This window comes from Megalops cyprinoides, chromosome 6, assembly GCF_013368585.1.
Source record: "Megalops cyprinoides isolate fMegCyp1 chromosome 6, fMegCyp1.pri, whole genome shotgun sequence".
Classification (NCBI taxonomy): Eukaryota; Metazoa; Chordata; class Actinopteri; order Elopiformes; family Megalopidae; genus Megalops; species Megalops cyprinoides.
Window position 1 is genome coordinate 39,727,394 of NC_050588.1, and position 23,923 is coordinate 39,751,316.

A 23,923-nucleotide genomic window follows, 5' to 3' on the forward strand; every position below is an offset into this window, starting at 1 on the left:
AAATGATCATGTAATATGATGCTACAGTGTGTGAGTATAACAGAAGCCTGACATTTAACTTTGGTTTCTCCTCTGATTTAAACTGCCAGGGAAAGTGTTTAGTTGGTTGTTCTGAGCGACCGCTAAGTAACAGTAAATGGTACACCTGTCCTCACCTCTCTACACTGGCTGCCTGTTATGGCTCAGATAAAATTCCAATGTCTGGTTCTAGCCTCCTTTCCCACTGTGCTGTTTGGTCTGTGGGCAGCGGTGTGATGTGGTGGTGAGGACCAGGGCTTGTAACCCAAAAGATGCAGGTTCAGTTTCCTGCTGCGGCACTGCTGCTGTACCCTTGGGCAAGATACTTAACCCACAACTGCCTCAGTAAATATCCAGCTATATAAACAGATAACAAAAGTGTAAAAGTGTAACCTATGAAAGTTGCTGTGGATAAGAGTGTCTGCTAAATGACAATAATGTACTGTGTAAAAAAAAAAAAAAAAAAAAACAGCACCCTGATATTTACAATCGGTCCTCACACCCTACACTCCTGCCAGCCCTCTCTGCTCCCCATCATCCGGTTGGCTGGTGCCTTCCTGGAGGGGTTGCTCATCCTCACCTTCTCTACTCTGGCCCCCGAGTGGTGGAATGAGCTGTACAGTCAGGACAGTGAGGTCCCTGGCCATTTTCCATTTTACCTCTTTCCTTCATAACACTGGGAAAACCTAGCCTATGGTGATTTAAATAAAGAGAAGTCTAGTATCTTTTGCAGTGGCTCAGTGGTAAACACATATTGTGACGATGCAAATTTGTGGTAGCACAGCCTTAATGGATGGTGGTTTAAGGTTGTGTAGCCTTTGACAGCACTCACTCTCCTCATGGCAATTTCCCAGAATGGCACTGTAAATCAATGATTCAGTATCTGAAGGTGGCTACCTGCCTAACCCTTTTGAATGGAGTTTGAGGGAGTTGCTCTGGATGAGAGGGTCTGCTAAATGAATGCGTGTAAATGTCCCAGAACTCCTCTCTCAGGAGAGTTACACGCTCCATTTAGCCCACATTTAGTGTGTTGTATGTGATCATAATCTACACAGTGTCTTGCCACACCCCCTGGGCAAGGGTAGGCAAATATAAGAATAAATTCAGCCTTTATGATTGGATGGTGGACATTTTCTGCATACATATGCAAGAGGCTTCTTACACATTCTAAACACCTATGCTCAGTCAGTACAACACGCGTAAAAATAGGTCTGCCATTACATATCAAAATGAAACAAAGTTATATTATACAATTTTAGTGAAACTACCTCACAAAGAAATACTTCAAAGCAAGCCGGCCCATGTTGCCGGAATTCTTGTATGTAACCTGATCCTGTTTTTTTCATCTTACCATCTGAAGAGGATTTCCCTCTTTGTGCTGACCACAGGTGCTAATCGTGTGTGTGTGTGCGTGTGTGTGCGTGTGTGCGTGTGTGTGCGTGTGTGCGCGTGTGTGCGCGTGTGTGCGCGTGTGTGCGCGTGTGTGCGCGTGTGTGCGTGTGTGTGCGTGTGTGTGTGCGTGTGTGCGTGCGTGCGTGCGTGCGTGTGTGTGTGTGTGTGCGTGAGTGTGCGCGTGCGCGTGCGCGTGTGCGTGTGTGCGTGCGTGTGCGTGCGTGTATACGTGCGTGTATACGTGTGAATATATGTCAGTTAGCGGAGACTAACACTTCCCACACAGGCGTCTCTGAGCTCAGGGCTGGCATTGAAGCTGGTCTGGTAAGCACCGGCAGCCATTTCACACTAAATTCCTACTGTCCTTTTTCCAGTCCTTTTACCGCCATGTCCTTATATGGCTCACCTTCCTTCCCTGCGTGAGAATAGGATTTTCTATCTCGGCCTATCACTCAAAAGCACTTTGAGGTGCTTGGATGAAACGGGCGGCATTGTAAATACAGCCTTTTGTGCAACTCAAGCAAGGCATGTCCTGATGGACCCCGGGGAAATGAATGAACATTTGCACATTTTTCCACAATGGCAGTGACAACACCAAAAGCAGGTAAATCCGAGAGAAGGTAGACGAGTGCTAAATTAAGCCGAGAATACACAGTGCTATCATCAACAGACACAAGGTAATTGGGGTGTCACTTTCCCCTGCATTTAAATGATTTGTTTGTTTGCTCGTTATCCTGCTCTAAGTTTGGCAGGAGCACAGACCTTCAGAGTGCTGACTGACAGGTGGGGGAAAACATTACAGTACCTTCAGAAACACCTGATGTGTCGTGTTCCTTGATCCGCTATCTCCCTCCAACAGGCAGCCGCTGCTCTGTTTATACCTGTGTTTCTTAAAGCGGTGTGTGCGTGCGTGCGTGCGTGCGTGCGTGCGTGCGTGCGTGTGTGTGTGTGTGTGTGTGTGTGTGTGTGTGTTTTGCCTTTAGGACTGGACAGATTTATTTAATGAAAAAACCCCTTTGCAGTATGTATTTTAATGCATCATTTGAACAGAGCCAGGGACAGCAGTATAGTTTTTTGTCAGTCTGCCTGGATTCCTCAATGGAAATGGAGGGGGAGGGGGGGGGGGGGTGTTGGAGTAACTTTTCTGCAAGTTTCAACACCTGCGAAATGACTAATGTAACGATGGCCATAAGTTGCTTGTGCATGAATGTGATGATGGGCAGAATTACTGGTCTTATTAGAACATTTTTCCTGAAGTGTTTGTGCTTTTTCAAACTGTTCCAGTGACATCCAGTTAAAAAAAAACCACATTCCTGATGGCCTGAAAATCTGAAAATGCAGATTCAGTGCAATGCAAATTCATTCTCAGTGTCCGCTTTGCAGGTATGAGCTTCAGATGCACGCATTTGATTTGTGCACATGCAGGACTAACCGTGGAGTTTGCGCAGAGGTCATGGTTACAGTGTCCATTATGGCTGATAGGTTTGGAACCATCACTGTGAATAGAGACGATACACACCCACACCGTAATATGCATACCCCTCTTTGTATTCTCATAGTATTCATAATTATTTGTATTGTTACAAATATGTGTTACCTGTTGATTAACAAAGTAATTATTCAGTGGATTACAACAGAATAGAAAATCTTTATTGTCTGTCTCTTGAATATTCATAATAATTGAACATTTGTTTCACTCCCTGGCCTATAGACATAAAGAAACAAACCCCAGAAACACCGCACAGCCAGTGCATGAGGCTCTTCCCTCTTTTAGTGTAAAAAATAATAATAAATAAATAATAACTACTGTTCTGACTGTTCTCTCTCCCCCCCCCCCCCCCCCCCCCCCCCCCCCCGACACACACACACACACACCTACCTACCTACCTCCAGGCAGTAATGCATTTGGTACATTGAATTCAGCTCTGGCAGAACAGTGGGGAAAAGCTGCATAGATAAGTCTTATTGCAGGGTGTGTATAGAAATATTGAATTGAAAATGCACGTTGGCTGCCTGGAGGAATCATTAATGAGCCAGACTATTATTCCGGATTATTATAAATATTTACACTTTTGATTTAATGTTTAACTCACCATCTTGTTTTGATTATTTTGCGTTTTTTTTGCAGGAAAGGCATATAAGAAAGCACAGTTCTTCACCAACCTAAGGGGACAAGAAGCAGTTTAAAATGTGAACTCCATAACAGCAGTCTCCCTCAAGGCCCTGTGAGTTTGCACTGGTCTTTCCGGCTGCTAAAACAGTCAGGCAGGTTGTTTTCAGTCAGAAGGGTGAATTTGCGTTGCTGTAACTCAGGGGCAGCAGATCGGCTCACCCATGTTTCTGTGGCTGGCATGGTGACTGATTCATGGGTGAAAACCCAGTATAAACCGTTCTTCGCTCTTCATTCTGCAAACACATCATTCATCACGGGTTCATACGGCATTGTCCCTGACCCATCTAGATGTTTATGTTCTGTTTAGACAAACCAAGGCTGGTGCTTTATGCTTTATCCTGCATAGCTACCACACATAAAAGCATGCGCATGCAAACACACACACACACACACACACACACACACACACACCATAGCTGTGTGATTGAAGAAAAACAGACCAGCTGTGGGATAGACTCCTGGCCCCCCGTGGACACGCCCCTGCCCCCCCCCCCCCCCCCCCCCCCGTGGACACGCCCCCTGCCCCCCCCCCCCCCCCGTGGACACGCCCCTGCCCCCCCCGTGGACACGCCCCTGCCCCCCGTGGACACGCCCCTGGCCCCCCGTGGACACGCCCCTGCCCCCCCCCGTGGACACGCCGCTGGCCCCCCCTTGGACACGCCCCTGCCCCCCCGTGGACACGCCCTGGCCAGCACGTGTGTCATGTGTGTGGCAGGCAGGTGAGGTCATCCTGCAGCCGGCTACTTATTCATTTCCACAGTCTTTCTTCAAATCCTCATTTAATTTTTAATTAGAAAATTAATCAATTAATTAGTAAAAATGAACTAGGAAAAAAAATTATGCAGAGCAATATTATTTCAAAGAACTTAAAATATACATCCAATGTTAATATTACACTAAATGCATCCCTGAGATACACGGCACTAACGTAAATAAAATTAAGTATATTTATTAATAAATAAACATTTTTTAATGTGATTGTGGAGCATGGCGGAGCGGCATGGGCAGAGGCTGGCGTGAGACAGTGTCACTCATCGGGACGTCACTGCAGCCCTGCCAGGACAGCACCACACAGCTACATCACAGCGCATATTCCACAGCATTCACTGCTTACTGTTTAAAATGGAAACGGGGCAGGAAATGTCACAGTTTTTGCCCCCTTAATGGTGTGGCAGTGATGCTGTAGAATGGTCACTCAGCAGAATGAAGCTTTATGTTCATTGCACTGAGGATGATTTCCATGGTCATAAAACCACAGGTGATAGCTTTACACTTTCATTATCTTACTGTAGTTCAAGGCAACCTCATTAAGAACCATGCTGGTAGGGATATTAGAAGTTCCAGAGAGAAAGATCAAAAGGGAAGCAGTGTCCCAGCAGGTGTGCTTTTAGGGGGAGACGGAAGAGGAGACTGCACAGGTCTCACGCTGACTCGGCAGGCTGCTCATTACACCACTACGGGTTTGAGGAAGATCTGGGTTTAGACAATGAGGAATGAAGACATCAGACAGATTCTGGGTTTGGTGTTCTGTTTTCTTTCTCTCTCTCTCTTTCACACAGACAGACGCACAGACAGACGCACACATACACATATACACGCACACATATACACGCACACACGCACACACACGTACCCTCCTCCTTCCCAGATATTGATATCCACTTGCTAAGGTAATCAGTCTAGGTCTGCTGACAGGGTTGTGTCCTGCTTTGGGGTCCTGTCCTTAGACATCAAGCTGAATGTGTCCCAAACTAAATCGACCATCAATCTCTAAAATTCTCTTAAATATAATTTAGTCAGGCAATAGGTATAAAAGGCATTATGTTGCCTTGAAACTCATTTAGTGCGCTGGGGCTGGGCTAATGTCCCGGTGTTTCCTGCAATGTCTGCCTGGGGAAGGCTAGTGGCTTCAGTGCAAATACTGGAGATCGGCATCGCTACTGATACATGGTCAGACAGGAACACACACCCACCCATCCACAGAAGTTCTGTTTCAAAATGTTTTCTTTTGCTTTAATCTTCATAACTTCACTGTAGCATCTGTTCCCTCTGCTTAATTACCGCTGTTGATTCAGAGAGGAAAATCACACGTTTTCACCTGTCCCTTTGTTGGAAACAAAGTTATTTAATTTACTCCTGAAAACTGTGATTGTGCATATTTATGCAAACAGTATATTTCAGTTTTTCATTTTTCTTCAAATATTTTCCAACATAAAACCAATGTCACCTTCTAAAGTAATTAATTTTGAGTCAGTGTTTTTAAAATATCACCTAGAATGAAATTTAAATGTATAACTGCCGATTCAATAAAATGTAAGAATTGTTCCAAGGGACAGAACGGTTTTGCAAGGCACTGTATGTGTATATACAGCATTGACTGTGAGCCCTGTAATTAGAGAGAAGGGTAAATTCTGCAGTGGCAAGTTGTAGAAGATGTGAAAAGTCTGTTACATGAAAAATATAATCAATGAATGCGTTCCAGCGATGGTGGCAGGGTCCCTGATACAGATAGGAGGGGCTTAGTGGAGCTGCGGTAGCAGATGGGGGTGTGTTTGACAGGGTTTGTTAGTGGGAGCTAATAAAGGTGTCTCTTGCAGTTTTTCTGAGGTGCAGCTTGGTCCTATTAATGACAGTCACTGCTGATTTGGCTCCCGTATGACAGTAATTAAGGCGGGGGTGGATATTCAGGCACTCCCTGCAGTTGCAGATGGAGGAGTGATATTCCCAGCTGGGCTGCAGGGGGGATCTCCTTTCAGGACTTTCAGGGAATTGCTGACCCTAGATCAGTTCCAGTGGGACTCCACACACACTTTAGCAGAATCCGTCATGCACTCTGTAATTGCCATAGTTTCAGGCATTACACACACACTAGCACACAGCCATTACACACACTGTAGATTCTTCCATTTCAGGCATTACACACCTTGTGACTCTCCTCATTTCTGTCCTCACACACTGTTTCTGTTTGAGTTTCACACTGTTAACACTGTCAGGGGTTCAGTCAGCATACTCAACCCGGCGTTTGCTGCGCTTGTAATTCAGTTATCAGATGGGTATATAAATCGAGACATTTAACACTCGACTTGCAGATGAACCCCAGCCTTAGCCTTCTGAGTCTTTCAGAGAGATCAAACTGAAGAACATGAGAAGCTTTCAGCCTTTTCTCCCTGGGTTCACTCCGACAGAGCCAGGCCAGCATTCCTGTTAATGACCTTCCGTGTGTGTGTTTGTGTGCGCGCGTGCGTGTGTGCGCGTGTGCGCATGCGTGTGTGTGCGTGCGTGTGCGTGTGTGTGCGCGTGTGTGTGTGCGCGTGCGTGTGTGCGCGTGCGTGCGTGCGCGTGCGTGCGCGTGTGTGTGCGTGCGCGTGTGTGTGCGTGCGCGTGTGTGTGCGCGTGTGCGCGTGTGTGCGTGCGTGTGTGTGCGCATGTGTGTGTGCGCATGTGTGTGTGCGCGTGCGTGTGTGTGCGCGTGCGTGTGTGTGCGCGTGCGTGTGTGTGCGTGTGTGCGTGTGTGTGTGTGTGTGTGTGTGCATGTGCATTTTCATGTGCATGTGCGTGTGTTTGTGCGCGTGTGCATGCACTTGTGTGTATATGAGTTTGTTTTCATGTGGATGTCGGCACATCTGAGACTGTGTACTTCTACATTTTAAAATAATTTTGGCAGGTCATAATAAGGCTTCACTTTCAGTTAGTCAGTAATACTATAGCAATAATTGTTTCCACTCAAAGTTGATTTAATAGATGTATCAATGAAAAAGGAATGGATTAACCAAAGCCACATGATTTTAGTGGAAGGAGGTAGCATTTAATAAGATATAAAAGCTTGTGGGCCCGAATTAATTTAACTATTAATGTGACCACCATCAGGGATGTATAAATATTTCACACTTTATAATAGCGTGAACCACTACATTAGCTGATTGCTGCCCCAACATCCACCTCTAGCCACTAGGGAGCGCCATTTTGCCCAGTGTGAGTCTGACCCACTTCTGGACGTGGCAATAGCGAGCTTGGCCCAATTTCACAAGTCGCCCTTAATCTCTGTTCTCATCAGGACTAATCCCGGCAGTGTGGGCATCATCTCCTGTTCTGCATGGAGACACCAGGAAACGCCTGCTACCCGCTACAGCATCCCACTCCCCCCACACCCCACCACACCCACCCAACCCACCTTGTGCAGGGGTCTGAAGCCCTCTCACTGAGACCCGGCCACGGAGTGGTGTCCCAAAGAGCAGCAGGCCACGCGTGGATTCCATCAGCCAATCACAGGCCAGGAGCAGCAGATCAATCTGCTTTTAAAAGCATCAGCTCTATAAATACATGACCAGCGTCGGAGCATGGAGTGAATCCGCAAATACTCTGATTAATAAGGACAAATGAATTCAGAGGGAAGGCTTCCGTTTATGCCCTGCTCAGTGGCTTGGGAGATATTTTCCTGTCAGAATGACCCTGTTTGCACTTGTAAGTTTTAATTGTTGGAAAAAGAAAAGCACAAAACGACTATCTCAAAATGCCATAGTGTGGATGTTTTATGCTGAGACAACGTCTACAAACACGAAAATTGCTTTGACCCCCCCGCCCCCCCCACCGGGTTACAGAAGTCATGAAAGTGACCAGGAGTAAATATTACGCACCTCACCCCGCCCCTACGCCCCCCTGAGAATTTTACTCTTTTAATTACGGCTGTGTTTGAAAACAGGACGCTGGAAGACACGGAGCACTTTAGTGAACACGTTGCATTAATTATCTTCATAATTCATAAGCCAGGAGCTGTTTGACGTAGCGGAACAGATTGTTCTAATAAAGACGGAGGAGAGCGGCCATCGCCGCACGGTGAGCTGCGCAGCGTTTTAAAGGGACCTGAGCTGGCTGTGTCGTAACAGAGACTCCGAGGACTGCGTCAGGTCTTTTCAAGCAAGAAACAAGCTACTGCTCCTCCACAACTTTACTGTGTGAAGCAGAATCGTCTTTCCTGCAGCACTATTTCAGGAAGAAACGTACAGTATCACCACGCCATCAGAGGGTGAGAGCGGAAATAGATTCCGATTATGCTCCTGTTCCAGTCAGCACCGTGTGAATGAATCAGCGTTTTAGCCTCACTCTCGGTGCGCAGTTTTCCGATCGAGTGAGCAGGCTGGGCGTGTGAGAGATGTCAGGCGAAAGCTACAGACACAGATGGTACTCACTGCGTCATGGAGAAGATGAGTCAAGCACTCCAACTGACCTCAGAAATCTGAGAGTGGACAACATCACTGCACCAGAGCTCTTTGTTGGGTGCAGGCGTATTCCACAGACATCTGATGGACAGACGCAGACGCCTCCAGCTGGGCTCAGGGCTGAGAATTTTCCACATCAGACTGAGTCTGGTGCTGTCTGCTACATTTTAATCAGAGGAGTCCCGTCATCAATGTGGGTTAGGGTCTCTGACCCAGCTTGAGGCCTCTCCTCCGTCTCTCTGTGACGGTGTCCGTGTTTTGAGTTTGTTGCTCTACAGAGAGGCTTATGTGGCCCTTGAGCGTTTTCCATCAGCCGTGCCAGAGAAGCCACAGAGAGCCGCTGACATCGTCCAGTCTCCACAAACACTGACATTTCAGAGAGAAAAAAAACAATTTCTGTAAACCTGGTGAAATCTTGAGGAAGCCCCCCCCCACCCCCCCGTTAATTTCATAGTAAGCTCGCGGTGGTGCGGTTGGCAGTTAATCTCGCTGCCGCGGCGCACAGCGGAAAGCTCTCAGCTCATCGATCAGCACTCTTATCGCGTTAAATGCAGGCTATGGACGTCGTCTCGTAGAGACCCCGCGACTCTGACACGTGTCACTTCATTTCATTTGCCTGTCACAGCCATTAAACAGGCCGGCCACCACGGGACCAGCGGACGCCACCTTATTCAATCATTCCCCTCCCACCTGGCCGCCCAGGCATTTTCTCCCGCACAGGTAATCATCTCAGCTGCGGTCAGGTGCGGTTCTAAGTGATCGCTTACCTAAAGAGGTCTGACTGCTCCAACCTTTCGAAGACTAAAGGACACACGGTCATCCACTTTTTTTGTAGCAAAATTCAATAGGCAGAATGCAGAAAAGAAACACAATGAAGATTTAAATAAAATCGAATTAAACATACATTCTCAGGCAGCGAGCTGTGGTTGTTCCACGCCAGTAATCCAACTCATTGACTGATTCACTCAGGAGAGGAAATGAAACTCTAACTCGTCTAAAAACACGATTACATCACAGTCATTTAGCAGATGCACTTATCCAGAGTGCCTTACTATCTTATCCATTTATACAACTGGATATTTACTGAGGCAATCCTGGGTTAAGTACCTTGCTCAAAGGTACAAAAGCAGTACCTCAGCGGGGAATCAAACCAGCGGCCTTTCGGTTACAATCCCTGCTCCTCACCACTACGTCACACCGCTGCCCAAATGAGTCTGCAACTTGATCAGTTTGTAGTTTCAGCTGCAGCGTTCTGCTACGCTGCTGAGGTCTTCCCCGCTGCCCCACGCTGGCCCTCCGTCGCCCTGTCTTCTCATGTGCGCAGTGCAGATCGATACAAACACCAGTGCACTGACAGACACGCAATGCAGGGAACGTGCCGAAACGCAGCGGCCCCCAGATAAAGAGACAGACAGGATCACTGAACACATCAGCGGCAGGTGCGGTATGAGACACACCGGCCACCCGCCGCTGATGTCAGACACACCTCGTTCCTCCCCGCTCACCTGCGCCTCTCTCAGGAGAGCTACGCCGCCGGCACACTGCCGACCGCGCCCGCAGACCCGCCCCCTCCGTCAGAGCGAGAGCAGACCGCTGAGCCCTGAGCCGGTGCCCATGACAGACCTGCCAGGAAGCAGTGACCCTGTGACGGGGCTTTAAACCGTAAACATCAGATGAACACAGCGCTGATGCTTTCTCATCTCTTTGGTGTTCTTCCACATGTCAGTAATGAAATCGTTCAGGCGAAACGGAGGCGTTTTCTCCCGTCAGATATAAACAGGTGAATTTTTCAAAAGGCAGGGTGAAGACAACAAACCTGCTCCATTCAGACAATTGCCTCCCTCAGACCCCCCCCCCCCCCAAAAAAAAAACAAAACAAAATAAATATATAACTGAAAAGAGACAGCTTAGCTGGGCTTTGATCGCTTGCAGTTTGAGCTGCTAGCACAGGTTTCTTCTGTCTCATACCCCTGTTCCGCCCCTTTCGAGACAACGTGAAACAAATTATACAGTGAAGATGACAAACACTCTCCGCCCCCCCCCCCCCCCCCCTTTTTGTCAGATAAACGCTGAGCTTGTGCTGTCAGATGGACAGGGACGTCAAGCCCCTCCCCGGTGCCGCCAGATTATCCAGACTCAGGCGGAGTGTGTGTGTGTGTGTGTGTGTGTGTGGTTTTTCCTGGTCTTGCGTGGTTGCCTGCGGGTGTGCCGCCTCATTAATCACTCACAGGGGCCACGCAGGGGCCTGGCGGGGCCAGGGGATGGAGCGTCACGGGGGCCCTGCAGCTGTGAAACGGTGTCTAAACGCACAGTGACACCCGCCAGTTGGAGAGTGAACACAGGTAGATAACAGTCTTCATTGTAAAGGTGGGGGAATGACGGAGAGAGCCGTGACTGGTCCTTCCCAAGCTCTCTGACACTACGCACACACACACACACACACATACATACACACACAGACAGACACACACATACATACACACACAGACAGACACACACACATACACACACACACACACACAGACAGACACACACACACAGACAGACACACACACACAGACACACACACAGACACACACACAGACACACACAGACACAGACACACACACGGAGGATAGCAGGAGTGCCTAACGCCTTCCCACACAGCCACCTGAGGGTGTGCGACTCCAGCGAGAAGCCCAAATACAGTCTGTCATTGTGCACTTTGTTCTTGATTTTGTGTGCCAAATTTATGCAGGTGTTCTATATTTTCCATGAATAGACATTATGAGTTTGACCATAACCGAAATGAATCTATTGATGGCTTCTTATCATAGGGTTCAATCTGGCATTCTTCTCAAAAATTAGTTATCAGAGTTATCAGTGCATGGATATTGTTTATAATGCAATTTTGGTAAATAAGTTAAACTCCTAGCATGATAAAATGTAATATAATATAATGTAATATAAACCAATGACACTGAATTTAAAATGTGAAGGTATGTATCTCAATGTTGTATAATATGCAGAACCGTAACCTTTTTTTTGTGTCAGAATCAAAAAGATGTTGAACTTTCTTCAAATCACTACCCTAAGAACAAAGGATACTATCGTTAGATTGGATCTGGCCTCCAATTTTGCTGTTTGAGCCTCCTCCCAAACACAAACCTGCAAGCAATTTCATTACAAATGGTAACAAACAAAACCAAGGCCAGACAAAATGCAAGAAATGCGGTGGGATCGAACATTTTGTGGATTCTGTGAAATGCATCTGTCTGCTGCTCAGAGTCATGGGACCGCCAGCAACATCCACTCCTGTTTATCTGCCGAAGCTATTGGATTTGTTGTCTTTCTGAAAGATTGACTGTTTACTCAAAATGCTTGGGAAGGAAAAATGGTGAGAAAGAGAGAAAAGATAATTAACTTTAAATTATTTAACAGGAGCAGATTAACCTTGCAATCCCCTAGTCTCTCTGTTTTAGGGAGCTAAAGTACTGTAATTCATTGGGCAGAAGAGCAGGGAGTAGAATATCCTTACAGCAGGGCATTGTGGGTTTGAAACCGGATCTGGAAAAGCAGCATCACTTCTCTTAGTCTGGTTATTCCATGTAAGAGAGCACATTCTGCTGTTCATTGACCTCCTTACTGCAGAAATTGCATCCCTCTTTCTCTACATGTTGTCCAGTTATGCAGGATAATTACTGAAGCAATCTGAAATGAGTCCCTCGTGCAGTTTAGAAAAGAACCTGCAACAATCCTGTTACAATCCCAGCTCCTTAAACTGTGTGTGTGAGTGCTTGAGAGAGAATGTGTGGTTATTTGACTGTGTGTGTATGAGTTTGTGAGTTTGTGAGCGTGTGAGCGTGTGAGCGTGTGAGAGTGTGAGAGTGTGAGAGTGTGAGAGTGTGAGAGTGTGAGAGTGTGAGAGTGTGAGAGTGTGAGAGTGTGAGCGTGTGAGCGTGTGAGCGTGTGAGCGTGTGAGCGTGTGAGCGTGTGTGTGTATATGCCCTGTGGTTGATTGCACACACACACTGTTCTTAACCACTATCCCTAAGAGAAACTTGCTGAGTGCTAAACTATAACAGTGACTTACAATAATCTGAAATGGCTGCATTTACATGACATTGGATTTCACTTGTAATTTGGGACAGTAAATTATTTACATATGAACACAATTTAAAAAAAAAAATAGCTGCAATAAAACAAGACATTAAAGTGATCTCATCGGGGCTCTGCTTATTATTATCCTAATTGAACAAAATCTCTTTATATATTTTTTATTATGAGATAAACCTGCCTGTATATAAGCTGTGCCTGTCAGAGTGCGCAGTGGAATGTTCTGCTGATGCAGGGTTCTGCCATTTTCCCTCCATTAGAAGCCCCTGTTCTCCATTCTGCTGCTCCTTCCAAGCGGCCACTTAGGATCCCATGCAGAGGCCCGTGGGCATTCAGTGCATGTCAGGAAATGACTGACCAATCACAGGATGTAAAGGAAAAATTACTCCATACTTTCAGACTGCATTTGCTACTGCGGGTTTCATCAGAAGTGAATCGTAGAAGAATTTCGGGCTAATGTGTGTAATAATGGACCTCCTCTATTCAAAAGACACCACTGCCGTCTCTCCCTCAGAGATTGCCGTGCTTCAGAGATGTATTCAGAGATGTATTCTCTCTCTTATACAAGACATTTCGACAGCACACTGTAGGCACATCAGCCTAAAGGAAGAAACAGCAGATGATGTGGTGTGTGGTAGCGAACCAGAGTTCCAGTGTTAATCTTGATTTTCAGGGGCATCGCTGCTCAGATGGTCCACCACCAATCCACCCACTTACAGTTCTGCACGTTAAACAGTAGCCTTCTGCCCCAGTGTGTGGAGAAGGAGCATCAGGGCTGATTTCAGATAAAAAGCTGGTAAAAAAGTTGTGTTCCTCTCTGACATCCTCACCCTTCCTAGCATTTGTTTGCTATTACTTTCACTGTGGTTATTTGGGTTTGATATTATTCTGTTTCAGCATTGGCTCCAATTGCTTAGGAAATGTCATATTTCTCAGAAATTATTTAACTGCGATGTGCTGTATGACAAGGCCTGTCCGACAAGCATCATCATCTTCATCGATTATTGGATTTTTCTGTACTCAACAATTACTGCTTCAGTGCCACTGTTTGTTGACAGGGATCTTTTAAAGTCAGTATGTGCAGAAGTTTTTACATTTATGCTTAATGAAAGTGAGAAAACGAGACGGCCATCTCTGTGAGTCTTTTGTGTACCTTTAGCTGCCTCTGTGAGTGTTCTGTGTACCTTTAGCTGCCTCTGTGAGTGTTCTGTGTACCTTTAGCTGCCTCTGTGAGTGTTCTGTGTACCTTTAGCTGCCTCTGTGAGTGTTCTGTGTACCTGGGTTTAGCTGTCTCTGTGAGTGTTCTGTGTACCTGGGTTTAGCTGCCTCTGTGAGTGTTCTGTGTACCTTTAGCTGCCTCTGTCAGTCTTCAGTGAAGATCAAGGCAGGTGATCCCAAACTGGTCCATTTCTCCCCAACTTGATATACAATGACATCATAACCAGTTTGCAGATATTGCAAATATTGGTCATGCTGCTCTGCCTCTCTCTGGGGAAAAGACATGGTGTTGCCTGCAGCATTCTCTATCTCTGTCACACACACAGACACACCCACATACATACATGCATGCACGCACTCACACACATGTGCTTGAGCATCCTGTTTTAATTCAAAGATTGTGTTTGCTAAAGGAATAACAGAGGTGCATTTTGATAGGATGGCGTGAAAATCATTTTTCATATATCCGTCAGTCACAGTTTAAAAAAGCCATATCTAGAACCAATATTTTAAAATGTAAATTAAAGAAAAACATTGTTATGGCTAGTTACATTTCTCAAATCTGTCAAGCAGTTTGTCAGGGGAGGTCATAATTGTATTTGCTAAGATCTGCAGCGCACGCTTTGAATATCGCTGTGTAGCAGCAGTGTGGGAGCTCTCAGGCCTGGGGCTGGATGTGGGCGCAGACGGCGTGATGTGGGGGCCTGCTTTACTCTGTCTGAGGTGGGGGCTGCTGCAGCATGGGAGGGGGCTACAGAGCCACAGCGTGGCTAACCTGGAAGACCAAAGTGTGCATGTCTACCACCAGTGGCAGTGACCGGAAACAGGTACCACCTTAGAGTACATGTGCTTTTTTTATCGTTCCTGGCAGTACTCTTTATCCAAGGTGACTTGTATAGCTTATGTTTTACATATCTATGTATACAGCCGGGAGCTTACTGACTCCATTTCGCGTAAGAATCTTTCTCAACATTACAACTGTGTTGTCACGCCCACCTATCAAAGCTATAAATTACTCGCTGCAAGTCAAGATTCCCACATCACCACGTTGCCACCAGCAGACAGAGAGTTTGCTCTTTAGCTGTAAAATGTTAGGTGAGAAAGGTTAATACTAGCAAACGTTACTGATACTGGTTGCTAGGAATAAATATAAATTTAGAAAAAAAACATTCAATCTAGCCAGAGTTCACAAATATCACAACAAGACCTTAAAAAGGCTGAGCCTTAGTAAGCTGAAAGCACAGCTTCGGCTTTAGCGTGTGAGAAGGCGCACCAGCATGTAAGTGAAGTTTGACTCTTTCAGGTCCGGTGGCATGAGGTTTCACCTCCCGATAGCTTGAGAGGCCCCTCTGAGGAGAAAGGAAGAGGTGAGGAGGGCCATTTTGGGCTGTTTAACTGACACTTCTTGACTCAACAGAGCTGTTCAGATGCTCATCGCATCGGAAGAGTCACAAGCACAGGCTGAAGCACACTCAGCAAAAGTGACTCGCTGCTTCTCACCAATCCCCGCAGCCTCTCCAACACTAACAGTTACCTTTATGCACTTGTTCAATTTGCAGCTCAGCGTTTCTGGCTCATTTTGTCTGGGCACAGTGGAATCGATGTTTCTGAGAGAACAGTGTCAAAATTTTGCCCAGGTATTTCAAATAATTCCAGGCCGCAGTACTGTCACCCACCCAAACAGCAAAACAAAACCATTTCAAGCAACTATGCTAAGCAAATGATTCCTGTTGGTTTTCTGATTACAAGTATGAGTTGTAAAAAAAAAAAAAAAATCCACTTGAATGACAAGCTTTCAATTCAAAGTATCTGTTTTGTGGATTATGCATTTAATTTTATCTAATTAATTTTTTTTGCATGTTTTGCTTTTGTGGAAGGCGTGACACATTCTGACACCTTCAGAGAAATGAAGAAAAGCTGATGTTACCAGATTTTAGAATTGTTAATATAAAAACTATCACTGCGCTCACAGTGTGGCCGGGGTCATTCCTCTCCTTTATGTCTGACAAAACATGATTTATTACAGGTGTCAAACCTGAAGCTTCTCAAAGAAACACAATTTCTTGGGTGCAGAGAAAAAATGACTTGGGGACAAAGAATTAGACAGCAGAAGGAAAAATAGTTTTTGGGATCTTGTATTTTTTCCTCTTGTCTGGAACTATAAAGACATGTAACTGTCTGTATATCCCTGTGTGAGTGTTAAAGGCTGCATTTTAAACAAGGTCAGGTGACTGCATTTACTGTCGAACCTTTGTCTGTTAAGTTTATCAGATTTGTATGCTACATCTGTACTTGGTGCTTTTCAGCTTTGTGGTTTATTTACTGTAGCACTGTGGTTAGTGGGTATTCATTTAAACTTTTGCATCATTTTGCCTTCATTTCCATTTACAAAATGTGCCAGGCGCCTCTTGTGATGAGGATAGCTGTTTATATTCTTAAAAAGATTCAGAACGTGTTATCTTGGGGGGTAAGTAGTTTCTACTGATCAGCTGTGTATTGTGTATATATTCTCAGTGTGCACAACATGAAATCAGATACTATGTTCTGTTGCATTTATGCGTGTTAATGACAGTTGTCCTTGATCAATGTCACGGTGTGGGAAAATTCTTGGAGCCAGTGGCCGACCAGGGGAGTTACTGACCAATCACAGAGCAGCAATATCGTGTGACAGCCCTACCGACCTTGCTTCCTGTTCCAGTGGTGCCGTGTGCAAAAGATCCAAGGCCGTGATTGTAAATCCAGCATTTTTCAGAATGATCAGGCAATCAAAGTACAGGTTAATGTCATGCAACGCTGGCTAAAATCACTGAGATATTATTTACAGCTTTTTTCCATTGCATTGAGCCATAGTGTGCCTGGAGCATTTGGTCCAATGACCTTTAATAAGCGCATGGGAAAAAAGCCGTAAAGCAGTGAAGCCAGATCTGGGTTTTGGCAATTAAGCGGCAGTTATTTTTGAAAGGCTCAATTTTCATTTGGGCTGAATTGCATTGGAGTAGAGCAGGGGAGGGCTGCGGTGGCAGATTGTGAGTACTCTGGGACCATAAAGGCACACCTCAAGGCATTTCCCCACACACTTAAGTGCTTCTCAATAGCACATAATGTTCCATCACACAAAGGTGGTGGAGAAGGAGAAAGGCAATAAGATCGTTTAAAAAGGTATAGATGTTCACACGTAAAATGGACCGCACAAAGGCAGGCTTCTAAAAGTCCTGTGCGTGTTGAAAGCTTCCTCGATAATGTGGGCTAATAGGAGGCATTTAAACAGTATCTTTTCATCGGTAACATTTAGCTGTTCCTTTTGCCCTTTTTTAAGAGGAATTAACGTCAGGACTGTCAATATATTTCTGACAAATACCCCTGAGGCAAAGTCAGTCCCTACACTTCAGATAACTCCAACAACTTTACACCCCAAAGTGTGAGTGTTACATGTCTTTTTGCAACCGCCTCATTGATTACACCACCTAAAAGGGTTGTTGAATAAATTCCTCTCAGTTTGCGGCTGCCCACCTTTTTGTTTTTCCCACAGACAGTCCTTCTTTGGTTTGCTCGGTCCTGGCGTTTTGAAAATGACCCCTGAAAGACATTGCCTAATTATTTCCGAAGGAAGATGCAATCCGTCTTCCTTACTGTTGCCGTGTCCACCTGCCCGTTCGCGCCTCACTCAGACTCAAATTAGGACATCTCCGTGTTCCAGAGAGGGAGAGAAAATGGTTCCATTTCAGGTCGCAACTGAAGGTCTTTACCCTGATTGGCCCAACTGACCCCAAAGGTCAGGCGGCCAGAGACCACTTAAAGTGAGACTGGCACAGTATCAGTGTCTTCCTTGACACCTCTATCATTCCCCAGCCAAAGGCTCTGCTTCTTTCTGTACAAACCTCTGTCTCTGGGGGTGGCTGATGACCGCGAGGGAATTGTTCCTATAACATCCTCACCCCAGTGCTGAGAGATGGAACCGTGTCTGACCAGCGCAGGGGCTTGGGTCTGACAGTATAAGTCAGGTCAAACATGCCATCAAGCGCAACACTGACCTTAAAACCTTACACTCCCAAGCCTCTTACAGCGAAACTACTGGGAATCCACTTTTATGGTGGCACACAGCACTTGTGGTCCATTTTATTCAAGCAAATTTCAAAGGAAAGTGATAAATTAGCTAAAAGATTTTTGTGTAGGAAGTTTTGTCCAGCAAATCATCAGAGATGTAAAGTATTTTCTTTACTGTACTCAAGTAGTTTTTTAGGGTTTTTTGTTGTACTTTTATGAGTATTTTTAAATGACAGTGCTTCTACTCCAATGGGCAGAAACCCCCTTTGGGAGCAAATGTGTCTTCATGCATATTGCAGCTACCATGTGTCCCAGTACTCAAGGACAGTATGTAAGAATTGGCCTGCTGTTTTGCTGGCAATTATGTCATTTATTCATGTGACCATTCCAGCCATGCTGACCGCCAGAATCATAAACCTGCCATAAGTCTGCCCATTTAAGAATTAATCCTTAGGCTCGTTAGATATGTCATAATGTTATCTCAAGTTTTCACACTGGAAAATTACAGGAGAGGAAAGAATTAGTTAAATCCTTTGGTTTGGACTAATGACAGTAGCCTGAGTCCATATTCAGAACATGGTCATTGCTCAGTGTTAATATAAAGATTAGAGACGGATCAATTGGTGTGCTCCCTGTTACAAGGCCAGAGTAATCAAACCTACCAAAGAGAAGGACAGGGCTATTGATTCAATCACAATGATCAAGGGAAGAGTGAGATAAAAGTCAGATGAGATTTGTAATCCCAGCAAGCAACCAAAATCTAACAAAATATAGTAAATATCTATGAAGATCAGAAACCCCAAAGGCTTTTTCATTTCAATGTATCACCCAACTAAAGAATCAGATCTGATGTCACAAAAACTAATCACATTCTGTGTTCTCCAGCACAAGGACTGTTTTCAACACAATAAACCAAACTGAGCCAAATGACTCACTGAACTTTGGTGTAATTGATGCGCGCAGAGCATTGTGAACAGTTGATGTATGCCTTAGATGGAAAGTACTTTGAAGAGGTAACTAGCGATCGATGATTTGGTGAAAGATCTTGTCTGCTGGCCTCTGGGGAATTAAGGAGCGATCTCTAAGGATCCTACAGAAAGGTGTGTGAATCAAGATGACTCTAGTTAATGAATCGAGTTAATTCAAAGATAAAAATCTCTGCCATGCATGGCAACTTCCGTCTTCGATCGATTCCCTGTTACCTAGCAACGAAAGCTTGCACCATTCTTTTAGAGTGTCCCACTCTTGTTTCAGCGTCCAAAGCAGGCGCTGGAAAATAAATATTCGTATGGCTGTCATAAAGTAACCTCACATTTACATTATTTGCTTTGTGTATCATTTTCATCCTGGATTTTTTTTAATTTGCTCTAAAGGTCCCCCCCCCCGAATGAAGCCTCTATTCCCATACAAAAATATATATATGTTGAGAATATCATTAAAATTATTGTAATTTTGGTATATTCCAATTATATGTTGTTTATGTTTCCCCACTGTATTATTCTGCTGAGCAATAAATTTCTCAGTATGTTGCAGTATATTTACATTCCTTGAGTTAACAAGCTTTCATTTGAAACAAAGGATGGTCCAGGAGATGGGGCTTGGGTTTTGTGGGGCCGGAGCAGTAGGCCAGGGGTCTTTTGGTTATGTACTGTTCATAAAGCAGTTTATTTTCCTGCATAAAACCAGGTGCCAGCATACCTAACCAGTCCAGAGGGATTACAGTACTTTTATCCCCTCATTATCCGAGCAGTATCCCACATTAGGTAAACACTCACAATGGCCACCAGAGGAGACAGAGTAATTGACCATGACAGCTATTATACAAAGTTAACTGCAACATGACCCGCCTGATGAGGGGCCAGTCAGAGCCCCTCTTAATGGAAGAGCTGAAATCTGATCAAATGCCCTATAAGGGAATAATGGCTTAGTTTTAATTTAAATATTCTGAAAATCTCACATATTCATTTGTCATAAAGCACATTTACAATTCGAAAATGTTACCTTCAGCTGGGCCAATGAGTAGAACTGACTAACTGTCCATCAAAAAAGAACTGTATAAATCATATGTAAAAAGCATGTGTCAAGGTTAAAGTTTTGTGAGGATGTATTTTCCATTGTGCTTAATCAGAAACAAGTATATGCTATGATATAATAATGTATATTATGTGATTATATAATTTTCAATGACCCCAGAAAACAATGTTTAAGATAACCCTAATGCTCTCCCACAACCCAGGCCCAGGTCTAAAAGTTACTCTGTTAAAAGGGCTGCTTTTTTCCCTACATAAGAGAGGGCATGATATGCTTTTAAACATTATGTGCCTCTAGGGGCAGATTAGGTAGGCATGAGACTATATTACTTTGAAGATGTGGAACAAGAGATTTGTCATGATGCTGGAACATAATTTTAGGCCATGTCTGCTTCATTAGGGTTGCCATCAATCACTGGCTGGTACAAAATTCAGAACGACGCAGGACAATTTGTTTTATTTACTTTGATTTTGCAGCCCTTAAACCATTTTGTAAGATTAGAGCACATCCACAGAAATCTTCCAAGAAATGAAAGACATCTTAATGCCAAGAAACTGCCAATCCTGAAATCAGAGATGCCTCTTTTCCAGGGCTTCTCAGAACAATGAGGAGTTGTTTTCCAGCAAAACTCACTTAATACCCGCTGTTACTTTTTTGGCTCCTTAATTCATGGTGTTGACATATAAATATTGTTATATTAATGTCAAGCCTGATAGGGCTGCTTTTATGAAAGTCCTTCACTTTGAGGGAACTGGAGTCTTTTCCTGGAATGTGAACAAACATGATAAAGCTTTGGTGAGGCATCCAGGAGAGGCGCCCAGGGAAAACGCACAAAGGGAGAGACTTTAATGCTAAAAACACAGGTTCATTGCCGTCGCAGCCGGCGTGAAGCTAACGACCAGTTTACTGAAATGAATTATGTAAAGCAGGTAGGTCCACAATCAATCCAAAGAAAACACCCTGCTGTTGCGGTTAGCAAGGAGAACCACGGTTTGAATTTACATTTAATTATTTAGCAGGTGCTCTTATTCGGGCTGACTAACAATTAAGAGTACAAAGTGCATCTAATGAAGTCTCAGCCGCAGTGGCACACACAGAGTGCAGCCAACCACGTCTGATCATGTCAGTCCCTCACAGGGCGCAGTGATAACCGGAGCTGCCGGTAACACGTGCATGATGGAACAATTACCAACAAGTGCAGTGCGTCACGACGCCGATGTCGTCTTCACAAATATGCACAAATAATTTCCCCACATTTTTTTTGTATTTTTTGTGTGGATGTGTACTTGTGTTTAGAGCCGGGTTCTCCAAGTGATTACAAACCTTGCAGTAACGAAGCTTCATCACATCACTCTCTCCCTGGTCAGTCTGTGTGGGGATATCGCTGTGTGAGGATGTCTGCTCAGGTGTTGAATAATGGACTAATTGCTTAATTGATTGGTCACATCCCATAGGAGGCGGTATAAACAAGAGGAGGTGTGTGACAGCACAGACAGAGCCAGGGAGGTTTGTCTGCTTTATATATATGGTTTAAACCTATTTTTTGGCCCTTATTTTAACAAATTTATCTTTTTTAGCATATGTCTTTTTAAAATGTTATAATTGTTCTTGTTTATTTATGATAAATTGGACATCTCCATTTCTGTGTTCTTAAAGATAACCCCTTTTTATGTAAGAGGTATTTGGACAGGTTCATCACATACATAAGTGTGAATATATGTAAATGTATATATTTATGTGTGCAATACAGCAATGTGAAGTGATCTACAGTGATATGAAATACTATACGATGGGTGGGGTTGTGGAACCAAGATGTTGTCTGAAGAGGTGGGTCTTTAGTTTGTGTCAGACAATGTCTACACTCCCCACACCACTATGGGAGCCTCATTCCACCACATGGGGGCCAGAAACCGGCAGAGGTTGTCCCTGGGATGTGTGGATACTTGTGTGGCAGGGACAGCCAGGTGTTCTGAGGTGGAAAAGTACAGGCTAGTGTGGGGTCTGATGATCGTTGGTAGATGTGGAGGAACTTGATCCCCTCCCTGCTCAGAGGCCTATGTGAGCTGTTACTGGTAGCCAGTGGGGGGAGATCAGGGGGACCAGCTGAGCAGCAGAGAGAGAATCCACAGAGCCTGTGAGCCAATGGAACGTGATCAGTCTATAACTGAGTGTCACCCAGAGGTTCTCTGCAGACTAAGAGCTAAGAGGCTGACACCGTAGTGTTCTCCAGGGTGATGGTGAGGTCCTGAAAGAGAGGGGACCTACATGGGATATGGTCAAGCTCAGATGTAACCAAATTCAGCCTCATGTTTAGCCATTCAGGTTATCCATAATGAGAAGACAGCAAGACAACCATAAAATATTCCTATGCAGTACAAAACGCAGTGAACAGAACCTCACCTGGTTATATGTGATACAAAAGTAAAGTCAGTAAAGTAATGATGCAGAAAGCTACTTTCATAGGAAAGTACAGTACAGTTGGAGAAATTAGGATGGCAGGGTATTCAGGAGCTAAAAAACTAAAAGGTCTTCTAATGCAATACAAGCGAAATGCATATGTACAGTTACAGCTATATGTGCAGTAGGAAAAAAGATACAGTTTCAGCAAAGTCATGCTCCAAAACTGTAACATCCATCTTTGGAAATTATGTATCATTGCTGTAAAATGACATCATTACGTCTAAAACACAAACTTTTGGACATAAGTTTGCATTTTGGAATAATTACACATCCCAATTACCAAACCACTTCAACTCTGAAAAACATTAGCGCACTGCATATGATGACTTGATTAGGCTTTGTACTGTTGCCACAGTGTGTGATATTGCAAGGATGCAAGGATCTCAGAATTAGAACTGTAAAAATGTGATGCAGACACTTTACCATTTTGTACACATATCTCTGTGATCAAATTCTGAGCAAATTCTTCAGCCAATAACAATAACATGTACTCAAAAAATAGCATTGATAAGGACAGGCTTACATTCTTGATTTTCCTGCAGACAGATCAACCGCACCAAGCAGTAAGGAGCAGCTCCAATCCTGAACCCCCCCCCCCCCCCATTGACAGCACGGTCACATCGACCACGAACTTGGCCTGCTTCCTCTTCCCTGCACATCAGGATAAAATGCCTCGTTTTGTGAGATTTCTAATAAAATCTGTCCATACCTGGCACACAGGGGGTTTGGAGCGTTTTAATAGACATAAGTAGCACAGAGAGCACAAACATTGGGCTAGGGGGCAAAATTGAGCTTTAGTAAAAATGTTACTGCCTTTATATTACATTACATTCATTTAGCAGATGCATTTTATCCAGAGAGACTTCAAGCACAAGAGAACAGAGGTGCATCCATCCAAAATGAGCAACATTGTGAGGCCAGGCTAACAGCAGTCCCAGACCAGTGTTGAACTGCTGATGACCTGAAACTAGACAGCCTAGAAAACTAAGGGAATTCAAGGACATACATTACCATACATCACTCAGTCACTAGATCCATCACTAGACAGATCACTAGAGCCTTACAGGTGAGTGGAAGTTTACGCTAATTCTTAGGTTCAGATGTAGGAAATGAGGTTTTTATGAATGTGAGTATGAGTGATTTGCAATTCATGCGTGTTGGTTTGAAGCGGTTTCATTCACTGCAAAGGTAAAATGTGTGTGTGTGGATGTGTGCGTGTGGATGTGGATGTGTGTGTGTGTGGATGTGTGTGTGGATGTGTGTGTGGATGTGTGTG